Source organism: Rhinatrema bivittatum, chromosome 7, assembly GCF_901001135.1.
Source record: "Rhinatrema bivittatum chromosome 7, aRhiBiv1.1, whole genome shotgun sequence".
Classification (NCBI taxonomy): Eukaryota; Metazoa; Chordata; class Amphibia; order Gymnophiona; family Rhinatrematidae; genus Rhinatrema; species Rhinatrema bivittatum.
The window spans coordinates 201,482,780-201,494,802 of record NC_042621.1 but is presented as its reverse complement, the minus strand read 5'-3'; the positions used below and the strand labels follow the sequence as shown (position 1 = coordinate 201,494,802).

The 12,023-nt window shown below is 43.4% G+C and overlaps 1 protein-coding gene across 2 annotated transcripts in view; it reads right to left on the bottom strand.

Annotated features, from left to right (window-relative positions):
- Window positions 1–12,023, bottom strand: part of ANK3 (ankyrin 3) — a 1,160,209-nt gene that overhangs the window by 32,058 nt on the left and 1,116,128 nt on the right. The window lies entirely within an intron of this gene.

The window sequence follows — 12,023 nt, the reverse complement described above, 5'->3', positions numbered from 1 at the left end:
CCCAAGCCGGCAAAAGGACTCCTCCAACATCAGGCTTCTGTAATTCACAGAAAGCAAGAATGGAAAGAAATCCAGAGACCTTTTTTTTTTTTTTTTTTTTTTTTTGAAAACCATAGTCTGGCTAAGGGATCCTCTGTAAACTACAGGCTCCACAGGTACAAGATCTGTAGGAAACCTGGAACCCTCTTCAGCTTACAAAATCTGCTGGAGCACAGATCTGACTGCAGGGAAGAAATCAAACATGACTGCCAGCCTGCCAAAATAAACCACCCCATAGAGAACCCTCTAAGAAGCAACTGCCTGTGGCAGGCAGGGCTCCTTTCCACAGCGAGAGAAAAAGTGGCCAAAAGCACTAAATCCTTAGGGTACCTCCCCCCTCCCAATTAACTTGTGCTTTGAGTAATTTGTCTGCCTCCGCAGGCCTGGCAGCTGCAGCTGTAGGCAAAATCTTATGAACAGGCCAGGCACCTCACCCCAAAGCTGCATAGCTCAGGCAACAGCAAATTTTGGAGAGAAAACAATTCCTCTGAACGCATTTATCTGAGCTCTGTCCCAGTCTCTCTGCTCTGTTTTGAAAGGCCCATATCTGACTGTGTTTTTACTTTTTAAAATGGCTTAGGAACAGAGACAACAGGGAGAGGGAGGGAGGAAATGAGAATCCTCTAAGAAGAGCAGAGCTGAAGATTCTGCCTGTAAGCTTCCCAGTTTGTTTTTTTTTCCCATCACTTTAAGGGAAATCCCTCGCCTCCTGGGCTCTACCAAGTCCCCTCTGGGAATGGGAGTCTTCAAGATGGGCTCACTTTCCTGGGCATACCAGGGGCATGGCCCATGAGTCCGTCAGTAGGCTCACTCTTCAGGGTATCCTAGGGGCTTGGCTCAAGACTCTGTTTGTGCCTGAGAAATCCTGCTCAATCACAAGTGTGATTAAATCATAACTCACCTCTAACCATCTTCCAATAACTACCCATATGCAGAAAACCATTACTTCCTATCACTACCTCCACGTAAAAAATCTACAATAAGTTCAGATGGACAATACCTAGCAAATACCATAATCTCTTGTTAATGTACCTCGTCAAATCTTTGTAAATGTACCTCGTCAAAGTTGGTTAATATATTATGTTAATTTTCCTATCACTTCTCTGCTCCAAGTTGTACTTATCCCTGTTTTATTGTAACTGTAACTGTTCAGCACCTGTTATTTACTTCGTTCACTATACCTTTCATCACACCCTTGTTTATTGTAAACCGGCATGATGTGATACTCTCACGAATGCCGGTATAGAAAAAACTAAAATAAATAAATAAAATAAAAATAAGTGAGTCCTACTATTTACTGGAGGCAGAGAATACTGGATTTCCACTACACTAGGAACTGCTGCTGCTGTTGTCATGCTGGGAAATAGAATGCTCTCTGCCTCCATCTGCTGGTAGGGGGACATAAACCACCTGTATCGACTGGACTGGCATAGCAGGATGAAGTGGAAATGGGCTTTTGAAAATTGCTACGATATAGACTACTGAATTTTCAATAGGTTTTACTCATATAAGTGCACTTTAGGCACATGAATGGGCTTTTGAAAATCAACTACGATATATGCTATTTTTAAACATGCAAATCCTTTGGAAAATGACTCCCTATGTATACTACATCCAATGTGCAACTCTGTTTTAATTATTTGGTCACCCAGAGAAACTGATCCTTTATCTCCCAGGTCTTTTTCCCTACACTTCTCCCATCTACAGGCCAATTACTGCAATATTTTCCTACAGTTATGGAATCAATGTAGCTACTTTGGCTGTCCATTCTGTGTTCGGGACCTTTCTTGGCTAAACTGGTGCCTTGTACAAAAATTGAAATTGGTGTGCCCACCCCACCTTGGCAGCAGCTCTGGCACAGCACAGCATTTTCCTCCTTCAACAGTGGCTCTGAAACTCTCTCCCCCCCCCCCCCCCCATACACACTTTCCTCCCCTCTGCCCAGCAACCAGAACCCCCCTGCCCACAGTGCCAAGTATCCCCTTCTCTGTCTCCCCCTAACATCCTCCTCTCTCTCCCTTTTCTTGCCCAACAGTATCCTCCTCTTTTTCTCGCCCACTCTTCTTTGTAGTCCAATCCTTCACCTACCAACACAGACAGAAGCTTCCTTCCTCCTGCACAGCATTCCTGAGTCTCCTACCTGCTGACATCATACATAAGGTGCAGGAGGGTGAGGGCAGCAGCAGCACCCCCTTGAGTTTGGCGCCCTGTGCGGCCGCACGCCCCAAAGACCAGCTCCGTCTGTGTTGCAGCAGGGCAGTGCTTGGCTCAGAGCTTTTCCGCAGGGTCTGAGAAATCTTTTCAAGCAGCAACAGTCCCAAGTCTCAACCAGCCCAATAAGCAGAAGCACCACACAAGTACTGAACTTAGTATTCCATCCGAGAATACCCTTATCGTGTATCTTGTGAGTACTGCATAGCCTGAATATAAGAATTGTAATAAGCCTATTTCCAAACCTTACCTCATCTTATATTTGCAGACTAGCCTGATCCACTTGTTCATGCGTAGCAGAAATGTCTCGCTGGGGCTTGCAGGGGAAGGGATTTGTGGGGAAGTAAGCAGCAGTATCTCACACAGCCTCAGCAGGGGAAGAGGCAGCATCCCATCCGGGTTCAGCAGGGGGAGAGGAAGAGGCAATGGCCCACCCTGGCCCCATAGTAGAAACAGCAACTTAAGCAGAGCTGACAGGGGAGGTGGATGCTATTTTCCATACTGAGATGTTTCTACCATAATGGCTTGAATATGAGGACTGCCTTATGTTTGAGGCTGTCTTATATTTGGGCCAATACAGTATTTTTGCACCCTAATGTTGTCTCAAAGATAAAAGTCTAATTTTAACTTTCAACCTCAGAAATCTCATGAATGACTGTATTCACGATGTTACTAGTTTAATTTACTTGTTTTTATATTCCATTATTTTCAGAATGACTCATAATGGAGTACAACCAAAGAACATTTACAATAAATATAATTAAAATACAAATCTCATAAATAAAACAATTATGAAACATAAAATAAAATAAATTATGCAAGTCCAAGTAACTGACAACTAGACATGCCAGACATAATTACAGTCTAACCTTTTGTGATGTAGTGCAGCGCTGCCAGGGGCAGGAATGGATAAGATACCATAAGGCAGCTAGTAATACTAGAGCCAGCCAGCAGGGGGCCTATTTCAGTCCAAAAGCGAAATAGACCTGGGGGGAAGGCAAGGTGGCCGTCCCCCCATCAGAACAAAGAAAACCAACAAGTGCGCCCCTGCATCCCGCAGGGTACGCAAAAGAGGACTGAAAATAAAGTCACAAAAGGTGTCATCGTGACCAGCTGCAGCCAGCAGGGGGAGCAGGTGAAGGCGAGAAACTACAAATCCCAGGTTCCTAGAACCACCACCTGACCTGTAGGGAGAGCCTGGAGGAGAGCAGGTGGCAGACTTGGACTAATGAGTCACACAGGTGAGCCTAGGGAGCTAGAGGAAGAGGGTGTGCCTAGGTAGCGGCAGTGGCCAGAAAAAGCCAGTGCCAGGAAGCAAGAGGGGGGGAAGGAAACGAAGGTAGGTTCCAGGGGAGAGGAATCCTCCAGCTGCCTCATGGGTACAGCCTAGCCAGAAAAGGGAAACTGATAACCTGTACCCTAAGGGAAGTTAGGGCAGGGGTGTTTGCTGGTGAACTGGAGAGCCAGGGGGGCTCAAACAGTACCTTTGCTCCAGCACATGTGTTAAGGGGTTAGACTGCTGGAGAGCGGGGGCAGGGTCATTTGTTCAGCTCCTGAGGGGACGGAGCCAATATAACAGATCCAGCTACTCTGCTTTATAAAAATGCTTTGAGGAACCTCTCTCTCTCTCTGTGTTATCTTTGGGGGTTGGGGGACTGCTTCAACCCCACTCCATACAAAGAGAACCCAGAAGCCCAGCGAAACCAGGGCCTGCGGAGACCTGAACCAAGGGAGTCCTGTGTGACTGACGGACTCCAGGGATATCCAGGACTCGCGAGGGGCCTGAACCAGAGGCAGAAGAGCGGCACCCAGGGCAGTACGGCGGAGAGCCTTCACACTTTAGAATAATAAAATCAGACAGACCATGGTACTGGTTTACTCCAGGTCAGAACTCCAATTCAAATCTGATATTCTCACAAACTTTAAAACATATACATCTTTTACAGGCTCTTAAATTTAGGAAACCTGGGACACAAATGCAGATCCGAGGTAAAGCATTCCATATCTGGAGAATTATAAAAGTAAATGACTGCTTCCTAGTCCGAGACAATCTAGCGGTTTTAATGGATGGAACACAGAAGAGCCCTTCATGTTCAGAACAAAGAATAAGAGTTGGCCCATATTTCCCTAGTTTGCTCTTCAAGTATTCTGGGCCTATGCCCTATAAAGCCGTGAAAGGAAAGGTAAGAACTTTAAACTTCATTTGGGCAGCAACAGGCTGTCAGTACAAGACTTTGAGTACTGAAGAAGGACACAAATCCACACCCAATTAGCAATTTTCCTACTGAATTTTGGATTACTTGCATCTTCTAATTTGCTTCTTAGAAAGATCCAAGTAAAGAATATTGCAATAGTTCAATCCTGCAATATCAATAGCACAAATTATTGTGGATAAATTATCCTGCTTGAATACAGGGCAGTTGTGCTACAATTTCTTCAAATAAATTTTTTTTTTTTTTTTTTACTAACATAGAAATATATTGTATATTAAGCTCAGCATCAACATTACTCTAAGACCCCTCACGTTTTCTAAAACTGGGCGTACCACGCCACCTAAACTCAGCTGCAGGAGAGGTGGGGTATCCTTTACCTTTCTCACCCACAGAACCTGGTTTTTTTGGGGTTGAGTTTGAGTATACTGCTACATATTCAGAGAACTAGTTGATATTTATTATTTATTTAGGACTCTTATATACCGATATTCTTCTAACAAGTTACAAATCACTTCGGTTTACATTATAACATTAATCACTTCGGTATACATTCTAATTATGATAGGCACCAATTAAGATTATTAGCTCCCTTTGGGATTAACCTGGAGGATTTGGGATTGGGATCTTGATTTATTTTTTTTTTGCATACAATAGGGAATATGTTTGCATTATTGTGAGGATTTCAGGGAGAGAATTATTAGTTTTTACATAATCTTACCCACCCCACTAGTGAGAATAGATGGAGGGTTAGTCCATATTAGGAATTTTTATTGATTGTTATATTATTATGTAAACTGCTTTGGGACTCAGATGTTGGGATAAAAGGCAGCTTGGTATCCTAAAATGAAATGAAAAATGAATTGTCATCAGCAAAAATAAAACATATCCCAAATTTGTCTATGATGCCCTCCAAAGGCTGTAAATATTAAATAGTAGGTGAATAGTAGGGAACCTTTTTGATCTCTACAACAAGGTACTTGGGAACATAAGCATTTATCCCTCACAGTCACAATGTGAGATCTAGCAAACCAAAGAGATTGCATTCACTTTAAAATCAAATCAGTCAACCTTAAGCTAGACAAATGGTTTAGCAGAATTCTGTAATTAAGAATCAAAAGAGAATCAGTGCTTTTGCCCAGCTCCAAATGCAAAGTATCTGTAAATGCAGGAAGATCAGTCTCTGTACTGTGGAATTTCCTGAACCCTGATTGATAAGGGTTCTGGAAAGATATATTCTCCATCATATGTTGAAGCTGAACTAAAACTGTTTTTTCAAGAGTTTTTCTTGTTAATATTGGAAACTGGACCATAATTCTCAGGGACAGAAGGGTCCAAGCTGGATGATAATTCTTAGAGATAGCAGAGTCCAAATTTAACTTTATTACTGCTTTTTTTCCCCAACATGGAAGAATAATTCCTCTCTTTCAAGATTGTTTTTGAAGTATCCTGCATTGAACCATAGAAAGTACAGGAAACACATTTTTAAATAAATGAATGAGTTAATTATTGAGCAGAGATGCTCTAAATACAGATTTCTTTTTGCTATAATCAATCTAGGGGGCATTACTTTCCATAAGTAGTAGTAGTATATAGATCCCTAGATTCATCAAAATGCTATTCGTTTTGCATGAATAACGCCTGCGATAAAGAAAAGGGGACGCAGCTTGTGAAGTGCCCAGACAAGCATTTCCTTCCTAGAGAGAGAGAGAGAGAAAGAGACTCTTTATAGGGGTCTCATATTAGTCAACTATTTATATCACTATAGGAGGGTCATCTAGTAACTTGAGGTGAGGTTTTGGTGGTGGTCTAGGGTTTTGGGGCCAGTTTTACATGCACAGGCAGATGCCCTAGATTGATGTACTCTATCTGGATGCTGTCAAGCTAGGGCAAGAGTACATTGTAGATATCTCATCTTTGTGTATCTTTCCTCATTCCAAATCATGTCACATCTTTACTGATGTGTAGAGATGTGAATCGTGTCCTCGATCGTCTTAACGATCAATTTCGGCTGGGAGGGGGAGGGAATCGTATTGTTGCCGTTTGGGTGTTTAAAGTATCGTGAAAATCGTGAGCCGGCACACTAAAACCCCCTAAAACCCACCCCGACCCTTTAAATTAAATCCCCCACCCTCCCGAACCCCCCCAAATGCTTTAATTTACCTGGGGGTCCAGCGGCGGTCCGGAACAGCAGCAGTCCGGAACGGCCTCCTGCAATTGAATCGTGTTGTCTTCAGCCGGCGCCATTTTTCAAAATGGCGGCGCAAAATGGCGGCGGCCATAGACCAACACGATTCGACTGCAGGAGGTCGTTCTGGACCCCCGCTGGACTTTTGGCAAGTCTTGTGGGGGTCAGGAGGCCCCCCCAAGCTGGCCAAAAGTCCCTGGGGGTCCAGCGGGGGTCTGGAAAATGATCTCCTGCCGCGAATCGTTTTCTGTATGGAAATGGCGCCGCCATTTTGAAAAATGGCGCCGGCTGAAGACAACACGATTCAATTGCAGGAGGCCGTTCCGGACCGCCGCTGGACCCCCCAGGTAAATTAAAGCATTTGGGGGGGGTTCGGGAGGGTGGGGGATTTAATTTAAAGGGTCGGGGGTGGGTTTTAGGGGGTTTTAGTGTGCTGGTTTTCCTGCCCTCCCCCTTCCCCCGATTTACGATTTTTTGACGATAAATCGGGGGAATTGGTATTGTATCGTGGCCCTAACGATTTTTGATGATTTAAAATATATCGGACAATATTTTAAATCGTCAAAAAACGATTCACATCCCTACTGATGTGTACTGTGCTGTTCGTATGTCTCACTGTGCATGTAAAACTGGCCCCAAAACTCTAGACCACCACCAAAACCTCACCTCGAGTTACTAGATGACCCTCCTATAGTGGTATAAATAGATGACTAATATGTGTGCAATCCCAGAGGTGCTTGCTCTCTCTCTCTTGCCACTCCACTCCCTCTCCCCTGTCTGAAATGGATTTTGCGATATTTTTCACAAATTCAGTTTCAGGCATATCGCACAGCTTAACGTCAGGAAAAAAGGTGTATTTACTTCTGGCGATGTGATAAATAATGCATGCATTATGGCGTTATTGCTGGTCTTAGGGCTCTTACACCCATGATAATGCCTTAACGCATTCTGATGAATGACCCTATTAGTTTGAAGTCCAGAACACCCCCCCCCCCCCCCCCCACCACCAGAATTTCCTCTAACTTCTTGAAAGCTGGCAAGTTCCATAGGGGAAACACAGTTTTGTTCTCCAATACTAATGATCCAATTTTAAAAGGGCCACGTGCAAAAATTATGGGGGTTACGCGTGTGGCTGGGCCTTGCGCGCACCGTGCACATTTTCGGAAGGGCCCGGCCACGCGCGTAACCCCCATTACTTGCTGAAGTGCTGAACCTCTCCAAAGGGGCAAGCTGGGAGGCGGACCAGGACAGCGCCATTATCCGCTTTCCCGGGGAAGCACACGCTGGCAGCCAGTCAGCGCACGGAAGATACTGCTATTCCGGAGCAGAAGTAAGTATGAAAAAAAAAAGGGGTTAGGTAGAGATAATTTAGGGGTCGGGAAGGAGAGGAGAGGGGAGGGGATGAGGGAGGAAGGATAGTGTTAGGGTTGGGGGAACTGGGAAAGGCCTACCTGCATCGCCAAGCGGTTTTTTTTAAGATCCCCTCCTATTGCGCACGTGACAGACATCCGCCCGCATATGCATGCGCCGATTATAAAATTGGGTGCGCATATCGTATGTTATAACGCGCGCATGTTATAAAATAGCTGGTCCATGTGCGCGTGCCGAGAACCGCGTGTACATTGATGCCCGTGCGTTTATTTTTTAATCGACTCCCTAGTGAGTTGAAACCCAGTTCTTTATGGATTAGCATAATCTTCTCCAAAAAAACAAACAACCATCTGGAGCATTAGAATCCATTTCTATAGATGGAACAGCATTGTCTACTGGATGCATTAAACCAAGGGGGGGGGGGGAGGGGCCAAACTTGATCCTCAAAGGCAGAGATCTGAATGCTTTCTTTACTTCACAAACAGCTGACCAATATATTTTAACATCATTTTTCTTTGGACGTTCTATCCTCATCCCTCTAATTGGCACAATTTCATACAAGCCTTCAGAATATCGGGGAAATAAAACCCCCTTGACCTCTAAACTTTTATAGATTCTAGAACTAATATATTCAGGCCATTTCCAACACATTATTCTAAACTCTACCTGTTTGTTAAAGGTCCTATTTAATAAAGTTGCGGGAAAATCCTCTAAGTGCTCAGCAAACAATATTGGATCCAATTTGTGGTTATCCCAGATGTTCTTTAAAATTTTCCTACTAAAAGTTACACACAACAAAATTCAAAAGATATCAAGGAGTGGTGAGTCCATGGTAAGGATAACAGGATAAATCATTGACTTTCTACTTCCCACTAAGATCTAACAGGCCGATACAGTACAGTGCGCTCCGTCGGAGTGCACTGTTAGCCTCCTCTTGGACGCGCGTTTTCCCTTACCCCTTATTCAGTAAAGGGAGGGAAACGCGCGTCCAACCCGCGGCACCTAATAGGGCCTCAACATGCAAATGCATGTTGAGGGCCCTATTAGGTATGCGCGTGGGATACAGAAAGTAAAATGTGCAGCCAAGCTGCACATTTTACTTTCAGAAATTAGCGCCGATCCAAAGGTCGGCACTAGTTTCTTCCATCACCGGGAAAGTGCACAGAAAAGCAGTAAAAACTGCTTTTCTGTGCACCCTCCGACTTAATATCATGGCGATATTAAGTTGGAGGACCCGAAGAGTTAAAAAAAGTTTAAAAAAAATAATAATAATAAAAAAATTTGAATTCGGCCCGCGGCTGTCAGGCCGAAAACCGGACGCTCAATTTTGCCGGCAAAATTGAGCGTCGGCTGTCAAACCTGCTGACAGCCGCCGCTCCTGTCAAAAAGGAGGCGCTAGGGACGTGCTAGTATCCCTAGCGCCTCCTTTTGCCCGTTTTTACCGCCGGGCCTAATTTAAATACAGAATCGCGCGCACCGGTGAGTGGGCGTTCGCCCCCTCTCCCTCGGACTTTACTGTATCGGCCTGTTAGAGAGTAATAAAGGTGCTAGAGCTATCAATATTCTTCTCCTGGGATCAGAGGAAAAAAAACCTAAATCCAGTATGACCTGCCACACGAGTTGGTTTCTGGACAAGCTACGATTATTTAAAGAGGAAAGAAAGTCAATAGCTATTTCAACAGAGGAAGTATCAACTTGCAGATTACATGAACATAATATTTTTCGTGTATGCAGTTAATCAGATCCAACAAATCAGACAGTCCAAACAATGCAGCATGGGAAACACAATATTATAGAAAAAACACAAGCTCATTAGGCACCCTTGATTACAAAAGCAAACATTATTGCCTTGCTGTTGCCCTATAGGAACAGATATCAGATTTAAGGATGAATGGAATATAGAGCAACCTTCTTTTTCACTGCCCCCAAAGCAGAGTAACCTAGAGGACATAGTTTTCCCAAGCTACCCACATCATCATCAAGGTTCAGTAATTCATAAAATATCAATAAAATTATCAGTCACCAAATCAGAGATAAGTAGCTCATATTACCTGCTGACTTGACATTAAAAAGGCCCATCTTAAAAATAGAGAAAATTAATAGTTCTTTAAGGCTCTAATATAATTTGATGTAGAAAATGGTTTTTACAAATACTATTATTTTTATGTAGTTTACAACCCCTGCCCGAATTGTTACAAATTTCCCCCATAATAACCTTGATAGAAAATGTCATAATTACATTTTGTATCTCACGTTTAAAATGTAATAGCCAAGTATGAAATCTCATTTGAAACCGTCATCTAAGTGTCTTGCAAAGGGTCTCACAATGGGGTGATTCCCTTGGAAGAGCCACCAGCTGAGACAGCTGTGTTTAAATCACCCTCCTGTCAGAGGTGACATCAGTGGGTGTGGCTTCAGTCTCACAGCTCAGGCTGGAGTGTGCAGAGCTTCACGGCCTTAGCAGCATTGGAGCTCTGCAGGTTTAGAGCACACAATTACTGGGGCATGGCAGCGTTGGATCAGCCCCAGCAGTGCAAAGTTCAGACAGTCTCTGAAACAACGAGCATTTACAGCCAAGTTAAATTACCCACACTGTAGAAGGATTGCCATTAACTAAACTTTGACAAGCTTTGATGATGTCAAAAGGTTTTTAAAAATTCACATCTTTTTTAAAAGAGGTTTCTGCCTCTCTTCATAATATTGTGCCTTTCTATAAGCCTTTGTAGGCCTGTCATCTATGAAACCTATCTTACAGCTGCTTATGAGGTAGGAATACCATGTCTATCTGTATGATAACGAGCAGGGGCTTCCACTGAGGAATGTAACACGGTGAAAAGCAGGGGCAGGTGACCCCCCCCAGGGGGGGGGGGTGGCCAGCATGCGATGCTGTCACAGTGGCAGTATAAACTATAAGCTCCGTCTATGGCTCCGTCTCCTCCCTCACAGCTGACCTGAACTTTAGAGGGACCCCGCTCCCAACTTGGACTGCCCAGGGAATCGATTAGCTTAGTGATTGGCCTGGTGAGAAGAAATAGAAAAGACAAGAGGCTGCAAGACGTCAAAGTAATGCTTTAGTACGCTGATACTGAAAAAAAATAGATGCATGAGCTACAGTTGAAAAGTCAAACATGAATGAGTTTATTTATTGACCAGTTAATATTTCTGATATACTATCAAAGGCTGCAACATGAGTAGTTAGAAGAAACCAGTGTATGCATAGAGGAAAAGAAAACATTAGGATGCAAAAAACAGATTTGGCAGAAGAGGCAGGAAACTGAGGCTGTGTGATCTTTTCCATATGGCTCATTTCTAAACTCTTATCAATGAAGTGCACAGGAAACACTTGATAAGCATCTGTCCCTGGCAATTATAAAGTCCACAACTAATGATAGGTTTACAAGAAACTTGGATAACATTATAGAATTCAAATCTGGATACTGGATTACGCACCCCTTGCTGTATATATATTAACACAAATATACCAGTGTCAATAGCAGGAGATCTGCCAACACTGCAGGATTATGTCAAAGCTATAGAAGCATGAATAGACACGTTGAGAGAAATGTCAAAGTAAGCAACCAGATGCTGCTGTAAACTACACCATTCAGTGCATCTTTACATATCTGTCAAATGACACAACACTTTCAGCAGCTGAAGCCAAAATACTGCTCAAGGATGAATGTTTTATCTAAACAGAGTAATTTATGCAGCATGCACTGCTTTTTGGGGGATTCTATGGATCACTGCAGTTACATACAGTATCTTAAAAGGAATTTATTGATTCAATATTTTATAATGAGCCATAGGGCATGTTCAGCCAGCAATGGAAGCTGTAGCCAGTTATATGTGACCTCTAGAGCTGCAAACATTTAGAAAGGATGAGGGTTTCCAGACCCTGCACCCCAAGTAAAGCTTCTGATTTTCCCCTCCTTCTTAGAAGGGAAAAAAAAAAAGGAATGATGATAAAGAGAGAGAAAGATGGAAAGAAAAATAAAAAAGAAAGT